Raw genomic sequence first — 17,380 nt, forward strand, 5'->3', positions numbered from 1 at the left:
ATATATATATATATATATATATATATATATATATATCTTTCTCTGTACAAATGCAATGGCCAAGGGTCTGCGAGCGCAGTTGCAGGTAATAATCTTGCCGGGTAGAATCGGCCAAATTGCGACGCTGGTTGTTAATTGCACGCCCTTTCACAGCTTCGCAATTACCCACATCGATTCCCGTTCTCAGCTGCCTGAATCCTCGTCTCTTAGCGCTTCTTCAATTAGCTCCAGTTTCTCTTTCTCGCTCTCTCTTTATTTAGCTCTCTTTCTTAACCTTTTAGTTTTTCATCCCTAGTTTGGTTCTCGACCTCCATTCCATTTTTATTCATTCATTTATTCGTTCGTTCATTCGCTCACTCACTCACTCGATCGCTCGATCACTGGATCCCTGGATCATTGGATCACTGGATCACTCGATTACTGGATCACTCAATCACTCAATTACTGGAGCACTCGATCACTGGATCACTGGATCACTGGATCACTGGATCACTGGATCGCTGGATCACTCAATCACTGGAGCACTCGATCACTCGATCACTCGATCACTCGATCACTGGATCACTGGATCACTGGATCGCTGGATCGCTGGATCGCTGGATTACTGGATCACCGGATAACTCGATGACTCAATCACTTAAACACTCGATCACTCATTCTGTCATTTATTCATCCATTCATCCATTCATTACATTTCAATCTAAGATGAAGAACGTATGAAACAATTCATTGACCCTTAGAATAAGGGGAAAAAAACAAGAAAATGAAAAAATAAGAGAGAGAATGAAAGACGATGAAACAAACAAAAAATATTCAAAAAAAGAGAAAAGACGAAACACTTTCATATTTTTTCTCATTCTTCTTACCTTCAGTCCTCCTTCTCTTTTTCCTCTCCACATAATACATAATTCCGATAAGCACAAAAGAATTTCCTCGCTTCTTTTTATGATAAGAAACGCGAAAGCGGCATCAAGGAACACGATGGGGTAACGGGATCAGAATCAAATGCTGATTGAACGTTTCAATATATCATTCATACGCGAGTGATTCTTTTTCTCTCCACAGACATACGTGTACCTACTTTATCTTCTCCATCTTTGTCATCTTTCTTTAACTTTTTCTTGCTCCTCACAGATCGCGTTCACGATTCACTTCTACCAATTACACATCGAAGAACACACAGTTCCGATTCAGCAATTTTCCACGCCTTTAAAAATCATCTCGATTTGTCCCTTCGCGATGATTACGCTTCTGCATAAAGTTCATCACCGTCTCATCATCAACTTTCAACTCTGCCTTGTCCGCGTCCCGCTTGAATAAATCGTTATGGCGATAATAATGCCCGATAAATCATCCGCGATGGATCATTAGTCCTTGATCTAAGCAGAGAAATAATTTCCGATCGTGTGTTGGTACCTGCGTCCTTAAAAGTTTGCAAAATCTCCTCGAAGATCCGGGATTCTAATTTGTACATTAGTTAGTGGTTCAATTTTTATTGTTTTTTTTTTTTTTCCAATTTATACAAAATAAAAATATTACAATAACGGGTAGCAAACTAAAAATATTTTCCTACTTCATCAAGGTTTTACGATAATTTTTTTTCTCAATATTTGACACAAATTTTTCGAGTGGCGAGTTAAGAAAAAAAAAAGAAAAGTTAAAAAATGAACTAACCTATTAAACGAACACCGATTAGAGAAATGATGTTTACAAAACAATTCCCTGAGTAGCATACTGTGAAGAGAATTCCGACGACGAAGAGAATAAATTGCGAAAGTTTCGAAATTCGCAAGGATATGGATCAGAAGGCAAATTCTGAAGAGAAAAGGAGGAGGAGGAGAAAATAGAGCGGCAAGGAGAGAAGAAGAAGGAGGCGCGAGATAAACGAAAGGAGTGAAAAGCTGCGTTACTTCATTCACTTCCTTGTTCTGTCACGCAAATTGCATTGTTTCGCAATTTCTTTACTGCAATTTTTGTAAGTGTGTGCAGTTTGTGTTTACACGTGTGTGTGTGTTTTCGCACAGGTAGTAAAACAAAAGTGTTAATAATAGCCACGTTTAACGCCAAGATTGTGGTATTTCTGTAAACCAATTCGAACCTCAAAATTATGCCTTCTCTTTAAATTATATCCAATTTTTTTTTTTCAGCTGAACTGGCGATATAATTAACCGTAATCTGTAGAGAAAAGCGGTGAGAAATCGTCTGCAAGTAAACGGTGGAAAATTTCTTTATGGGGAAGATGGAAGGAAAAATCAAATATCGCAACGAGTTTGCCAATTTTTTTTTTCCTTTTCTCGTTTTTTATTTTTATTCTTTGTCGTCAATCAAAAAATTGAGTCGAATCCCTTTAAGGCTTTTGGACAATTCGATTTTTCAACCCTCCAAGTTTGAGGCGAAATTATTGCGACACGGGTTGAAGCCAGACGAATCGAGAACGCCGCCGCTTAAGCTCGGTCAGGTTTCAACGATATTGATGGAATTGCATTATTCTTTCCAGACAGAGATGCAACCGTCGTAGTCGTCGCTCCACCCTCGCCGACGCGTTATGCATATCAAAGAGCGACGCCGTTCATCCCCATTTTACCCCTTCTTCTTCTTCTTCTTTTTCGTCTTTTTCTTCTTTTTCCATCTACCTCGATGAATAATTATTTTCAGAAGAAAATCCAACGACAGCCTGTCGTCAGCGGTGTGAATTTCTCTCTTATAGATTATAGATTTCTCTAAAATATATGGGATATTCCACGCCCTTGCAAAATTTTATACTTATAATATAACCGTGCAAATTTAAATCCCAAAATTAATTATCATCTCGTAGAAGGAATGACTCAGCAATATTAAACGCACGAATTTCTTCATCTGTGATTTTATTTATTCATTATTGGTCCCAAAAAATTGAGTCCAATGTCGGTCAAGATCGGTTGGTAGAATTCTTTTTTCAAATTTCGAAAAATCGAGAGCCGAACTGACCGGATTATCAAATATCTCCAATTCAAATGACGTAATCATTACTTCCGAGCAATAAATAGTGGCGGAATATTTTCAAGAAAGAGAAGATGGCTAACAATAAACCAAACAAAAAAAAAAACCAATAACCAGACAAGTGTAATAATCTACGATTAGAAAAACATAAAAAATCGTCAATTTCGTATCGATAAAAAAGAGTGAAATTTACATGTTTATTTCGCGTTTCTGTTTCCGGTTCCTGGCTCGTTTACCATTCTATCGAAAACTATTACTAAGTGGCCAGAGTTCTAAGCAATATCACGAACGATCAAATTACCGATTACTGCAGCACGGGACACTACAGTGTGACTCAACGATCGTGACGCGCACACGCACACACACACACACACTCGCATGACAATATGTCATAAATGCAGAGAAATATTGTAAAGGTAAACACACTTTCACCAGCCGGCACGGTTCAAAGGCAAAAAGGCAAAAAGGACGAGGTTCTCTGACCATCTTCAATAACCCGAGAGCCTCTTGCGCTGCGGCAATTATCGGTTTTATATTATACTTATATATATACATCTGCATGATCTATTCGAAAGATCTCACGAGACTTTGGCGCCATGCAGCGCTGATCGGCTGAATGGATTCGTTGAAATTGCGATTGCATTGCAGCTGATTGTGAGACGATACAACGAGATCTTTGTTTTTTTTTTACCGATCGTAGTACAAGTGATCCTCAGTTTCTCCAAAATCGATCAAATGATCGGTAAAATCTATCAAAACATACGACAAGTGATTATAATCTGGGATAAAAATCGAAAACTTGTGTACATATGTCGAGTAATTTTATGATGGGAAAAAATCGGTACCGTTGGCGGATCGTTATTATTGTTATTATTGTCGACTGAAGAAAAAGGTTTCGTCAAGATTTATACTCGGCTGTATAATTGGAGACGTGAATGATTACTCAATGAATCCTGCGCAATATTATTACCGATGAGAGACCACGATTTTTATCCCCATCCCGATAAATCGCGACACGAATTATACACTCGTCAAACAATCTTCTTGACCTTTGTTTTATTGTGCGCAGCGGCAGTCGACAGTTTGCAAAGATGTAACAACGTAACGATGATAATAATATAAGCTTGAGACAGCATAATTTTTTTTTCAAACTTTGCTTGTTCGGTTCGTTTCACCCAACTTGAGTAATCTTATCCACCATTCTGAGCGGTGATATCTGTTCCATATTGCAAAATCGGTTGAAGAATCGAAAAAAGGCAATTGTGGATTGGATTTGCGAAAATTGGTTGAAACTAACGAAGAATGGTTTTCCATTTTGAAATCGGCAGAAAAATCGGCAAACGCGATTCCAGATCGAGTTTGCAAAAATTTATTAGAATCAACAACGAATGGCTGTTCATTCTGAAATTGGTTAAAGAATCGCTATAACCCAATTCCGGGTCAACTCTGCGAAAATCGGTTGGGACCAACGAAAAATGGATTTCCATTCTGAAATCGGTCAGAAGATCGGTGAAACGCATTTTCGAATTGCAAAAATTCACTAAAATTAACGAGAAGTATTCTGAAATTGGTGAAAAAAATCGGCAATACGTAATTCCGGTTCAGGTTCTCAAAAATCGGTTGTAACCATCAAATAATATTTTTCATCCCTGAAATCGGTCAAAAAATCGATTAAGCGTGATTCTGGATCAGGTTTGCAAAAATCGGTATTAACCAACAAAAAATGGCTTTCCGATTTTTCACTTTCGCAGACTAAATTTGTGGGGACGGAAAATCGCGATCTAATAAGTATTCGATCATCCCCTATATTATCGGCTGTGGAATCACTGACGGCTCAAACAATTATCGGCGTGCAAATTTTCTCCCCCGCTAGTCCTATTCGGCACTGTTCAGAAACAATCCACATTTCCGGCTCAATCAAGACTGTATAATTAGCCGGCAATTAACGTCGTCCGCTATTTAACGAGACTGAGAGTCCGCCTTGCCGATTTAACCCCGGCCGGTTATTTCGCGACCTAATCGGTTCACCGGGTCGGCTTCAATCATTGACACCAACCCGTTCGCCTCGGTTCTCTCTTGATCCGACAATTCGCGCCTTCTCGAACGACTTGATTGGATTAGAAAAGAGTTGGCTATCTTCTTTCTTTTTGTTTTTCGTTCGATTTTTACGATTAAAAATCTCTTCGAGCATGCGATAAGCTTGTTCTAAAACAACTCACCTCACGGCTTACAAATTTATCTTATTATCGAAATTAATCAAGTATATATAGTGCTTTCCACGTGAAATCGGACTATAATTTGAAGTTAAATTTTTTATTTTTAAAAATGAGGAGATAGAACTTGACAAAAATTAAGCAAAAAAAATTCGGATTGATTAACAAAATCATTGAAAAAACAGCGATAATTTTAATGTTAAATAAAAATAACAACATGGGGGAATATTATTCAACTCTGAACTCGAGTTGGAGTGTTTTTAACCGACAATCGGGCAACTCGTGCTTGCGACCGAAGTGAACTGAACTGTGCGGCTGAATATATAGAGCACTCTTAATCCGAGACAGGGATGGATTAGGTAATCAACTCTCCTGTCCCCCTGACGCTAATGGATTGAGCAAAGTTTGGATTACCGTTTCGTCGAATAATAAATTTGCAAATTGAATGTAGAGGTAAGACGAGGGCTGCCAATACTTGCGGGATTTAACTCGAGTCGTTTTTCCTTTTTCTTGGTTTTCGTTTTTTAAAAACAATATTTTTTTCAACAATTAATTCATTTTTCTATCTTTATCTATCCTTTACACATCACTTTGCGAAATAATTTTCCATATATTTTTTTATTTTTCAGATCTCTTCGCTGAGATCTTTTTGATCGTTATTTTAATTAGCGAGGCGATATCATTCTCACATATTTTTTGCACTTTCCCTTTTCTACCGTCAATTTGTGCCTCTCGGTAACGAGAGACGGAAAATTCTTCAATTGAAATTCAAAATCGTCAAGTTTATGTCATAGAATTATAATTCACTCATCGTCAGGTGAAACGAGATTCCCTTAATGTCAGTTTAAATTAACTCAATATCAATATTTATTTAGAACCCGTTTAGAAAACAGGTTTTTTCAGTCAGATTCACGCCGTTAAGCAATGAAAGTGAAAAGAAGATGTTATCCGTAACTTTTTAGCGTCTGAATATCGATTCTGTAAGTTTGTTGTTTATAACTCATCAACTTCTTCCAAATTTTTCAAAGAATCCAAGAACCAATAATCTGAAACCGAGATCTCAAGCGATAATAAAAATTCCGAATCAGATTCGAAATTCGAAAAACCGAGCTTCGATGTTTCAAAAACTGTTCTTAATATTTTCAGAGCCGCATAACGAAAAGAATTCCGCATATTTCGAGCTTATAAACTTATTAAACTTTCGATCGATGTATAAATATAAACGAATAATGATAATAAAAAAACGAACTCCAGCTTCATCGAAAGTTTCCTTCGATTACACCGTCGTTATAAAATTGCAATTGCGGTAAATTTTATTCCAGTATTACAGGTATAATAAATTTATTCTTGCATATATATATATACACATGCGTATGACTTTCTCGGTTAATAAACGAAAATTACGGGTATAATTTTATTATATTATACTTACGTCTCGTGATTAAAATTCTCGTAATTGTGTACATACAATTTTTCTAATTTACAAATATTTTTATTTCATTGTACTTAAAGTCCATACACGCAACATCAAATCACTCTTTGTACGATAATAAGTTTATTGCTCAATTACACACGTCGGCTTTCGACAATTAATTTATTAACAACAAGTATACTTTCGCAATTAGTCAATTTCGGACCAAGTTTTCTAAATTCATTATATTGCAAAATAAGCGATTCTTTTTCCACTTCTTTTCATTTATTGCGCAAATTTGGAATCTCAATACAATAAAAAAAAAAAAAGAAAAAGAGAGAGAAAAAAAGGTGTAAACATTATTCTCGTACGTAGACGTAGGTGTCGCTTTAAGAATCGTCCATAGAATTTTGCTTCGCCTACAGGATAAGAGAAGAATGGCCGTTTGACATTGCGAGCCGGTTAATTGTAAGCTGAGCCTGGATAGGATGTTGGTATTTGGTAATGAATGAGAGTTCGAAAGTGTCCGAAGAGAATTCCGAGAGTCGGTAAAGGAGCCGCGGTCATGGTTTTTGAATAAATATTATCTGCACAGTCTGCACTAACGGACGCATTTTGCACGTTCGAAACGGCGTTTATTATATCCTAGACAAAAGCGAGCGCGTAGGATTCTTCTACGGCAAAAGCAAAGAGAAGCTGCGCGAATATACTTTCGTGTGTGTACTTACGTATAATAATATCAGCTTGTCTCCCATTCTCATTTTCGGAAATCAAAAACCTGCGACTATTTTTTCGCTCCACTTTCTCCCTGACTTTGTGATTCAAATCAGCCCGTCTTTTATAACAATAACACAAAAAACAAAAATCATTTATTCACCTCATTCTTAAGAAAGAAAGAAAGAAAGAAAGAAAATTAACTTCACGGAAACCCTTCACTCAGAGCTTATAATCTAATCAAATTATTAGTACTCTTATATTATTGTTATTATTATCGATACTATTATTATTCTTATACAAATCTCTCGGATATATTACAAGTTAAGGGGAGACGTCAATGAAACTTAAAGTTATGATAAAGCTTGATAAAACAAGTAGTTTTCACTCGGTTTTAATCAGTGTTACGTTTCACACGTGTCCACTTATTATTTAAAATAATGACAAAAAGTGGCGTTTTTCTAAAAGCTCTTTGCGTCACGATTCTAGTCGTAAAAATCTGAAAAAATTCCACAACCATTAGAGAAGCGTAGAGAATAAAATTTAACGTGGAAATTGCAATCCGACGAGTTATCACGTAATTGACAATGTTCATAAAAATTAACAAAAATTGTCAATTACCAATTACTGAGACAATTAGGTGGTAACTTGTCGTATTGCAATTTTCATGGCAACTTTTGTTCTCTACTCTCCTCTAATGGCGGTGGAATTTCATCAGATTTTTACCATGAGAATTGAGTGAGAAAAACATAACTTTTTCACGTTATTTTGAATAATAACTTGTTTTATTGAGCTTTATTACGAGTTCAAGTTTCAAGCAAATCTATAAAGATTAGAGTTTCACTGACGTGTCCCCTTAAAGAGAGTGAGAGTGAGAGTATAATATAATCTATACATATATATTACACACTCAAACGTGATATTTTAATGCATGCCTATATATATATATATATATATATATATATATATATATATATATATCGTATTTATGCATTCGAATCTCCAGGTGCTACGTCAGATTGCCACTGAATAAATTAACCTTCACCGCTGTAACGTGTCAACGATCTTAGAGGCCGAGACTTTCCTTAAGAACCGATTTAGCCAGTCTCAAAAGCGATTTTCAATTTTTTTTTTTAGTTTTGAGTTTGAAATATTTTTTTTTTTTTTTTTTTGTTTCGCAATACTATTAACTAAAAATGACGAGAGATCGACTTTACGTGTGATTTTAGCACTTTTCTTTAGACGATTCACGCTGTTAACTTTATGCAGTTAGTGTATAAAAAAAATTTTGCAATCGGTACGAGATTAGCTGTTTAAAACGCCTCGTTGTCAAATTATTCGCTTTCGCCTATCGCCAAAATTCGACACTTAAGACAATATTGTAATAACCAAAGTTTAACTTGTGTATTAAAAATGACGAAAGGAATTTTCACCGTCGACACGCGACGACGATAACGGATAAAACGAGTATCCAATAAATCGGAGAGGACGATTAATTGCTCGTGAAGCGATTGCACAGCGAAAATTCAATTGTCGCATTCGTAATGAGCGTGTGTAAATACTATTTGAATAAAAAGTGCTTTTAAGAGAGATTCCGCAAGCGAGGAATACCAATTTGCTTCACGTTTTTCGCTTAATTTCGACGATGGCGATGTTTTTTCTATAATTTCTCTCTCTCTCTGTTTAGTCCTTTCACAATTTGTTACTTTATCATATTCACAACCTAACCTTAACTATCTTATCTTATAATTTGCTTGTTTTACTGTCTTTCTGCCGGATTTATTTCCTTTATTTGTCATATTCTTGCTGTTTTGTCATTTACTATTTAGACGTAATAAGTCCAAATAAAACAAATCTCAAAATCTCTCTCTCTCTCTCTATGTTTCTATTTGCTAATTTCTTACTCCTCACGTTTGCAAACATTTGTTGTAAAAAAATAAAGACGATTTTCAATATTTTCTATTTTCGCAGCAGCAAGTACAATCCATCTTACAGCACAAGTTGAATCTACTGTACATTGACGCGTTGCGCAATATTCTTAAATAACCAAATTTAAGTCTCTCTTCATTTCCTCAACAGCAACAGCAACAGCAACAGCAACAACAACTACGAGTCGAGTTTGTTGGCTTCTCGGCTTAGTTACGCCCTACTTTGCGAAACAACAATTATCCGTTCTTAATAAAGATAAGATTCGAGCTCCGTGGGCGTGGCTCTTTCAAACCGAGTACTAGAGGAATTACATTCCTCCTGCCATCGCATTTCGCCCGACCTCACTTCGTTCTCTTACACGAAACCGAATCCCATTATACCTTCCTTAAACAATACCTTACGTACACATATACATACATATAGATATATTATTTATTTACATGTACGTTTCACGCGCTAATTAAGTTTCGCACGACCAAAAAGAAAGACTTTCCAAACATCCTCTTTTTACCACCGATCTCAACGTTCATTTTTTTCTTTCTTTCTTTCTTTCTCTCTTACTTTTTGCCACCGCATAATATACCTCATCCCATGCCAAATCCCCAAACTCCGATTCGATTCATATAAGTTTGGATAATTTTTTGCGCCTCGATTGAATTGCCAATTATAAAAAAAAAATTCTTTCATCTTGCTACACTTCATCAAAAACGAGATTTAAAAAAGGCTTTTACCAATTTTTACACGAATTCAAGCGCCACAAATATCGCTTTGCATCAAAGTAAAAATATTTCATCGAATTTTCCTTTTTTTTTTTTTTAGTTAGTTATTTATTTCTCTATTTTTAGTTTTTGTTTTTACAATATTGATCTGCAGACACTTGAACAGCCATTTCAAGAATCAAAGAATACCGGTTCGACTGTTTTTTTTTTTTGTTTTTTTTTTTTATATATTTTTTTATTTATCTTTTGTCGTCATATTTGCTCAAAAAGTTTAACTTTATCGAGATTGAAAAACAACCTCACAAATAATATCACGAAAATAATCTGTATAGAAAGATGAAAAACGATATTAATCGAAAATTTTTCACAAAAATCTAACTCGTGTTCCGTAAAAAAACAAAAGTCTTTCTCAATTTCGCAAGTTGTATGATAATAATAATAATAATAATAACAACTAACTCTCTTCCGAGATCTTGTTAGTGATCTACGATCCGGAGATCGAAATTGAAAAAAGGATGTCGAGAATACGGCGCTTCTCGAGGGTCACGTGAGGTTACCTGCGGTTATTGTCTTACAAGATTATCATTCAAGGTTCCGCTTCGCTTAGCTTCTTTCCTCTGACAGTTTTAAATCGATTTTGCACCCCCCTGTGCTTTCGATATTCGATATTCAATCCTCGATCAATCGCGACGATCTAAATATTGATAATATCGAAATTATAAATTTTTCCACCCCTCTAGCAGCATTAATTAGTTCGTTTTTTTTTTTTTGTTTTTTATAATTATTTTTATTGAAAAAATCTTTATTCACGTGTATTTTATTTATATATATATATATATATATATATGTATATATATAAAATATACCTTTTAGCGTGTATTTATTAGAAATCAAACGAAAGTCTTAACGTGTTATTCATTTATGTATACATTATACAAAGATCGATCGGTTTCACGGATCGATGACGATTTTTCATTCCTTCGCGATCGTTTAATAAACACGAATATTATATACCTACATATGTAGTTTGTGTTAGTCTATTGAAACGGAGATGAGTCGAGAGAAAGTTGTCGACATTTTCATTCCTGCGCATCTTGTCGTTTATTATTATTATTATTATTATTATTATTATTATTATTGCACGGTATTCGCCGATCACTTGCAGAATTAAAGAAAAAAAAATGTATATATTTGTCATTTTAGCAAATATTAACTTGTATAAGTATACACCGGATATGTCATCGATTAATTGATGAAAACGTGATGATGTGATTTTTTTTTTTTTTTATTATAAAATAATGAAAAGAAAAGATAATTGAAGGAAAATAATAAGAATCTCTGTACGGAAAATCAAAGTATAAATCATGTATGAGGATATCGTTTTTGTTTATCTGTATCTCTTTTTTTTTTCTTTGTCAACTGCGTTGAAGAGAAAAAAAAAAAATATGAGTTTGAAATCTAAAAAATGACGCCACCGTGACGAAATCTGTGCCAATTACAAAATAGCGAATAAAAATTCTACCGTGAATGATAAAAATTCATAGAAACTCATTACGCATGTAAACTGGTTATTTAATTAAGGAACTACTTGTAATTGTTGGAATTGTAATATTTTAAGAATGAAAATTTTTTTCTCGTGTGTGTTTAATTAATATGATATTTAAGTTATTCAAATATTTTTGGATAATTATTTAAGTGTATAAAAGTAATGGTGTAAGAATTATTGCAAAATAAGCGGGAGACGACCGTGAATATTGAAGTTTCATTGACCGAGAATTGAACGCGTGATTTTAACCGACTTTCTAGACGGCGCGAAGCGTCGCGACGCGGATAACGGAACTGGAAAACCTCAGCGACATCCAGTCCCTCGTCTTCAGGGACCCGGGGTCAAAGGTTATCCCGATATAAAGATTCAAATGAAAGCTGAACGGGAGGAGGAAGACTGGAAGACTGGAAGAGGAGGAGGAGGAGGAGGAGGAGGAGGATAGAATCCTTTGAATTGACTGACCTCCTTGGCTCTCATCGCTTTCCGCGGCTTATGTCGAGTCGTAAAATTCTAAAATAGGGATTTAAAAAAAAAAGCAAAAACTTTTTAATCGATGAAATCGGAATTTAGAAAATTTAAATAATTTTCAATTAAAAAATTTAACGAACGTTGAATAGAAAATGTTCCTCAAATATAAAACGAATACTTTTTGCTTCGGTTGTTTGTTTTGTGTTTTTCTTTTTGTTTTTTTTTCAACAGGACCGAAAGATTTATCAAAATTCAAGTTACGATAGAGAAAAAATCAGAAAATTAAAATATACTTGCATAAACGAAATTTACTCGACGAGTGGGTTTAAAAAATAAGAAAAAGCGAAAATCGGAATGAACTGGATTCCGGATGTAGAAATATGGAAAATCCAAAACAAAGAAAAATCGAAAGGGTGAAATTTCACTGAGCAAGAAATTCTAGGAAATGAAAATGTTCAAAATTTTTTTGTTTTCTCAAATTTTCTGATTTCTTCGCTTCAAGTTTCGTAGCCAAAAAATTTTTCAAATTCGCAATTTCAACCCCGCCCCAAACAGTCGTGAATATTCGATTTATACGATTCTTCAATTTTTTCTCCATCCGCATATCTAATTTCTAAAAGTCGGAAACTAACATAAAATTAATCTACTTGCTAATAAAAGTCAAGTTTCAAGAATTACGCTTCAACTACGCAACAATAGACACACACACACACACATGCAGACAGTCGTTGGGAATCGGAGGCGAGAGGATGTCTTCCGGCAATTTAATATTCCTCATATATATATATATATATATATATATAGGGTATTCCACGCCAACTCAACCAGTGTTAAACCCTGACAATCTCAAGATCATTTAATGTTTTTTTTCCATTCTACTCGGTAAAAAAAAACCTCCTGAATTTTTTTCAAAATTTTTTTCATCAAACCGTTCACTTTTTATAAATATTTCAAGTCGATTACGAATTGGGTCTAAAAATTTTTAAATTCCAAATTAGGTGATAAAAAAAAGAATAAAAAAAAAGAATTCGACCCACGTTTTTCAATCGACTTTAAATATTTATAAAAAGTAAATGTTAGAAGAAAACACGAAATGATTTTTAGATTTTCGGGGTTTAATTTCGGTCGAGTTAGCGTGGAATACCCTATATATACAAAACTTCCAGCCGGTTTTCTTCAGGTTCGTGCAGATGCGTACTTGTGCAGGGGAAACAATGCGAGCAGAGCATTCTGGGACGGCGCAATCGAAGAAGGCAGCAGGGCAATTAAACTTAGCGCGCATTCAGTCGAGTCCCACGCCTCTGTATCAAGACTGGCGCTGTCTGTTTCCTTTGCCCCAACTTTTACCGCCGGAAATCACGCCTCCTTCAGGATATGTCATTCGCTAATGATACAGTCCGCGCAAAGAAGCGAAAAAACGAAAACGAAAACGAAAAATCAAAACAATGTATCACTGACGAAAAAAATCATTTTTCAAATATCTCAAATTTCAAGAAAAAACGCCGCACGTTTGCAATAATTTTAGAATACCGAATGCGGTTTTTCATAATAGTTTTAAATTCCAGAATTTGGTCAGTTGATTGGATTCGTGGCTGATTTTTTTTTTTTCAATTCTTTTTCAAAGACGATTATATACGTGTAGTTGATCGCAAAAATTTTGAAATAAGAAATCGTTATCGATAAACTAGCATAAAATTGTGATTGAAAATTAATTTCAAGTGAATATAAACAGTAAATTTTAGTGTTAATAAACTCAAAGCAAGATTCAAACAATTTCCATTGCAACAGCAAAGGTTTTACAAATTTTCTCGCTCTGACTGTACCGGCACTCAGATTTTCCAGTCCAAGGAATCATTTTTTTTCACGTTTGAATCCGAAAAACTGATACAATTTTAACATCAAAAATTTCTATAGAAGTACACAAAAATCTGTATCATTGTTTTAAGAATTTCAAAACATTCTTAATCTAGTAAAATCAATTTTGTATCGTTTGTGATACAGCAAAGCCGTTTCAATTCTCAATATTAAATGAAAGTTCATTTTCACATAATTTTAACTTGAACCTTGAAACAACTTTCGAAAGAGTTTAATCATCAAAAAAATTATACAACATCTTTTTTTGTACGTACAACAGTATTAAATTCCCTACAAAATTATTTATCGTACATTCATGCACACTGCCTCGTTACTAACAAGCTATAAAATTTCAGAAATAACTGAAATTTTTTTCTCACGTTAATTCATTGAAAAATTGAAAATTGCCTTCAAGTACCACTAAATATTAATACTCTTTCTCCAACTATAGTAAGCGTGTAACATAACAAAAAACAAGAAGAAAATAATCAATTTTTTTTTAGCCATCCTGGCTTACATAAAATATGCAAATTCATAAATAGGGCCACCGTACAGGGAAAGTGTGAAATACTAGGCATAATCGAGATGCAAGATACTTATTTATATATATACATATATACAATATTACGCGGGCGGGCGATTTCTGAGTTATATATACAGTTGTTATTTCATACTTGGGAACCTTGGAGATATTCGCGTTGTGCATCGTATGAAGCATATATAATGTAATCTAGATCGAATACGTCAGATCCCAATGTAACAATGAGACCATATACCTGAATAAATTGCGCAATAAGAAAGCAGCTCGACACGATTACGATGAAAATTTCTCCTTCATGCACCTGCGGAATCCACGAGATTGATTCAATTTTTTTTTTCTCTCCGACTGTTATATTCCCTGTCGATTTAACAACTGAATTCAATTTCGTGTAATTTATCGTGCAAAAATAAGTCTTAATAATTGTTGCATAATTAGCGTGTCAATTGGAAAAGAATCATTTTTTCCGAATGATATTCTAACGCAGAAAATCCATTGAATTTTCTATCGGAACTTAGGAAAAGTGCTCCAAGTTTATTCGGTTAATTAATGTCGTGTGATATTAAACGACGAGTTCAGCTATTCACGAGAGATCTCATCAGCGGTAATTGGCGCCGTTTACGTTTGCGGAAATTTCGCCCCGTCAAACCGACGTGAAAACTCGGTGTGACAAGCCAACTTTGGCGAAATCATGGCGGACTGAAAATTCGCAACAATTTACAAGTCTCTGATTTTCGCAAACATTGCAGTTTTAACCAGAAATCGAGACATAAATTTGTATTCTTTCGAGTCCCACTAAAATGTGCAAAATTTATTGCACTAAGAGTGATGCGACGGTTGGAAAAATCTTCTGAATCCGGTTTTGTCGACCGGAAAAACTTTTTTCATCGGTAACTTATCCAGCGGTATTCTGAAGGTTGGTATGATCTATGGTAGGACGCGTTGATAAAAAAGTTTTGAAAAACTCATTCCCAAGGTATATGAACGGGGAATCTGCGGGTCAGTTATCAGTTCAGTTAAAGCAGTCGATAATACAGAGTGCATTCACCGTGGCAAGAATCTCATTACAGCAATCGAGAACGTAGAAATTATAAACAGTAGATGTTTCTGCTACGTGAGGAGAATTAAAAATTAAAGTAAAAAGTGAGGGTAACGTTAATGTTAAAAAACAATTAACTAAGTTGTTTGAAAAAAAAAAAAACAGAGTGTGTGTGCTTAACTGCAGTTTCGGTTCAGCGCCAATTATAAGGCTGCAGCAGACCGAGCGAGCAAGAATTATGCGAAATATCATATCTTAATGAAAAGAATAAGCAAATCATACCAAGATCGCCGCTACGGTGAAAATTTCCCGCGTTGAAATAATCGAAACATCGCAGGTTGCATCCAGAGTCTCGATTCCGGCGCCATTCCGCGACGTGAAAAAGTTCCGAATCACAATGCTTAGACCGCAAATCCTCTTCCTAAATTAGGCGACACTTTACTCCGGAAGTTGAGGCCGGATGTGTCTATTCTGCTCTGTGGAAAGCACAAAATTGGATCAGACATTGTAGATTCATGATTCATTTACAGGGCACCTTTGTATATACTTTGATGAAGAAGAACAAGGAGTTTCATTATTTAAAAAAGACAAGTTTTTTTGCACAGAAGAAAATAGCAATTTTGGACAAGGTTTGTTGGTCGGTGTTTGCAAAAAATTGCAATCGCTGACTGCAGGGAAAAGTAGTTCTCCGATGTTCAGAGATTTTGATCGTTTCCTCGTACGACTCGATCAAGAACATCGTCCTCGGCGAAAAAGCATCAGACTGGAACACCAGGTTGTGGAGGTTGAAAATTCGCTGGCTATTAGTACAGCGCAGATCTCGACGTGAACCACGACGTGAAGACGACTTGAAGTCAGTAGCCGATATTCTCGTATCGAAAACTGGAAGCATTAAAAAAACAGCGAGAGAAACGTCGACGCATCATCGAGGATCTCAAGTCTGTTTCCCTGGTTATTATGCGTATTAAACCTTTTAGTCACGAATTTTTCAACCCAATATTTTGGCGTAAATTTTATTACGCAGAGGTCTTTGAGGTCGCTGATCACGAATCTTAAGTGAAAATTTAATAGTTTCTGAATCCAATGAGAAAACCGCAACTCTACACATCGACGTAACACAATAATATTCAAAACTTTAGACACACTTACCCCTTTACGTCGCTTTTCCATTCTCCTCGGCTTGACGTCCGGCCACAAGTGAACTCTGAAGTTCGCCGCAGCTGCATATCGGCCAACTTCGCATCGTCGTCGATTCAATCCTCCGCGGTCCGAAATCAGTAAATTTAGGTACGTAAGCCGAGCGTTCTCGCACCTTCGAGAATCTTCTACGATGCAATGTGCGAAACGTGGTCGATCAGTCTGAAGTCGACTACCGAACAAAGCGGCTGCCGAAAGTAAACAAACTCTTATTGTTAGTTCGTCCACGTTATACAGCTTCTTTCTCCGTTCGATTCGATTGTCAGTCGCGCTGTAATCAGATTCTGAAACAAACGAAGATCACGTTGTTATTCAGTGAAAGACGGTCGATGCGATGTATCGTTGAAATTGGTCAAATCACACGCTTTGACTCGGTCTTGTACCTAAATACGTACGTATATAAATACATAAACAGTCCGTTCGGCATTTTGCCATTGAACACAGGTCCTGACGTGTCTCGGAGCGTTGCGCGTCCTCCTTTTCGGTCTCCGATATCCAGTGTTGAGTGAAGTGAGTCGGTCGATCGTCACTTGTTGTTGAGCTGCTTCAGGGTCGCAAGATCACATGGGAGCTTCCAGAATCTTCTAAAATGTGCGGAATTCGGTGTAAAAGACGTGAAAAAGTGAACAAGTAACAGATTTTCTGTTTCTTTGTTAGTGTGCCGGCATTTCCCTTGGACTCAAACGCCACTCGAAGCAAGCAGATCACGGCAGTACTGCCGTAAACATCACAGGTATGTACGCACGTATATTATACACAAATATTTACTTGAC

The 17,380-nt window shown here is 35.6% G+C and overlaps 1 protein-coding gene across 2 annotated transcripts in view; it reads right to left on the minus strand.

Annotated features, from left to right (window-relative positions):
• Nucleotides 1-15,777, minus strand: part of LOC124414520 (mucin-5AC) — a 95,554-nt gene extending 79,777 nt beyond the window's left edge. The window contains exon 1 of one of the 2 annotated variants that reach the window (XM_046895476.1): nucleotides 15,693-15,777. The gene's annotated coding sequence lies outside the window, so the exon portion shown is untranslated. The remainder of the gene's footprint in view (nucleotides 1-15,692) is intronic. The other variant, XM_046895477.1, reaches the window with a different exon arrangement.
• Nucleotides 15,778-17,380: the final 1,603 nt, after the last annotated feature.

The sequence above is a fragment of the Diprion similis genome, chromosome 14 (assembly GCF_021155765.1).
Source record: "Diprion similis isolate iyDipSimi1 chromosome 14, iyDipSimi1.1, whole genome shotgun sequence".
In the NCBI taxonomy this organism is placed as follows: Eukaryota; Metazoa; Arthropoda; class Insecta; order Hymenoptera; family Diprionidae; genus Diprion; species Diprion similis.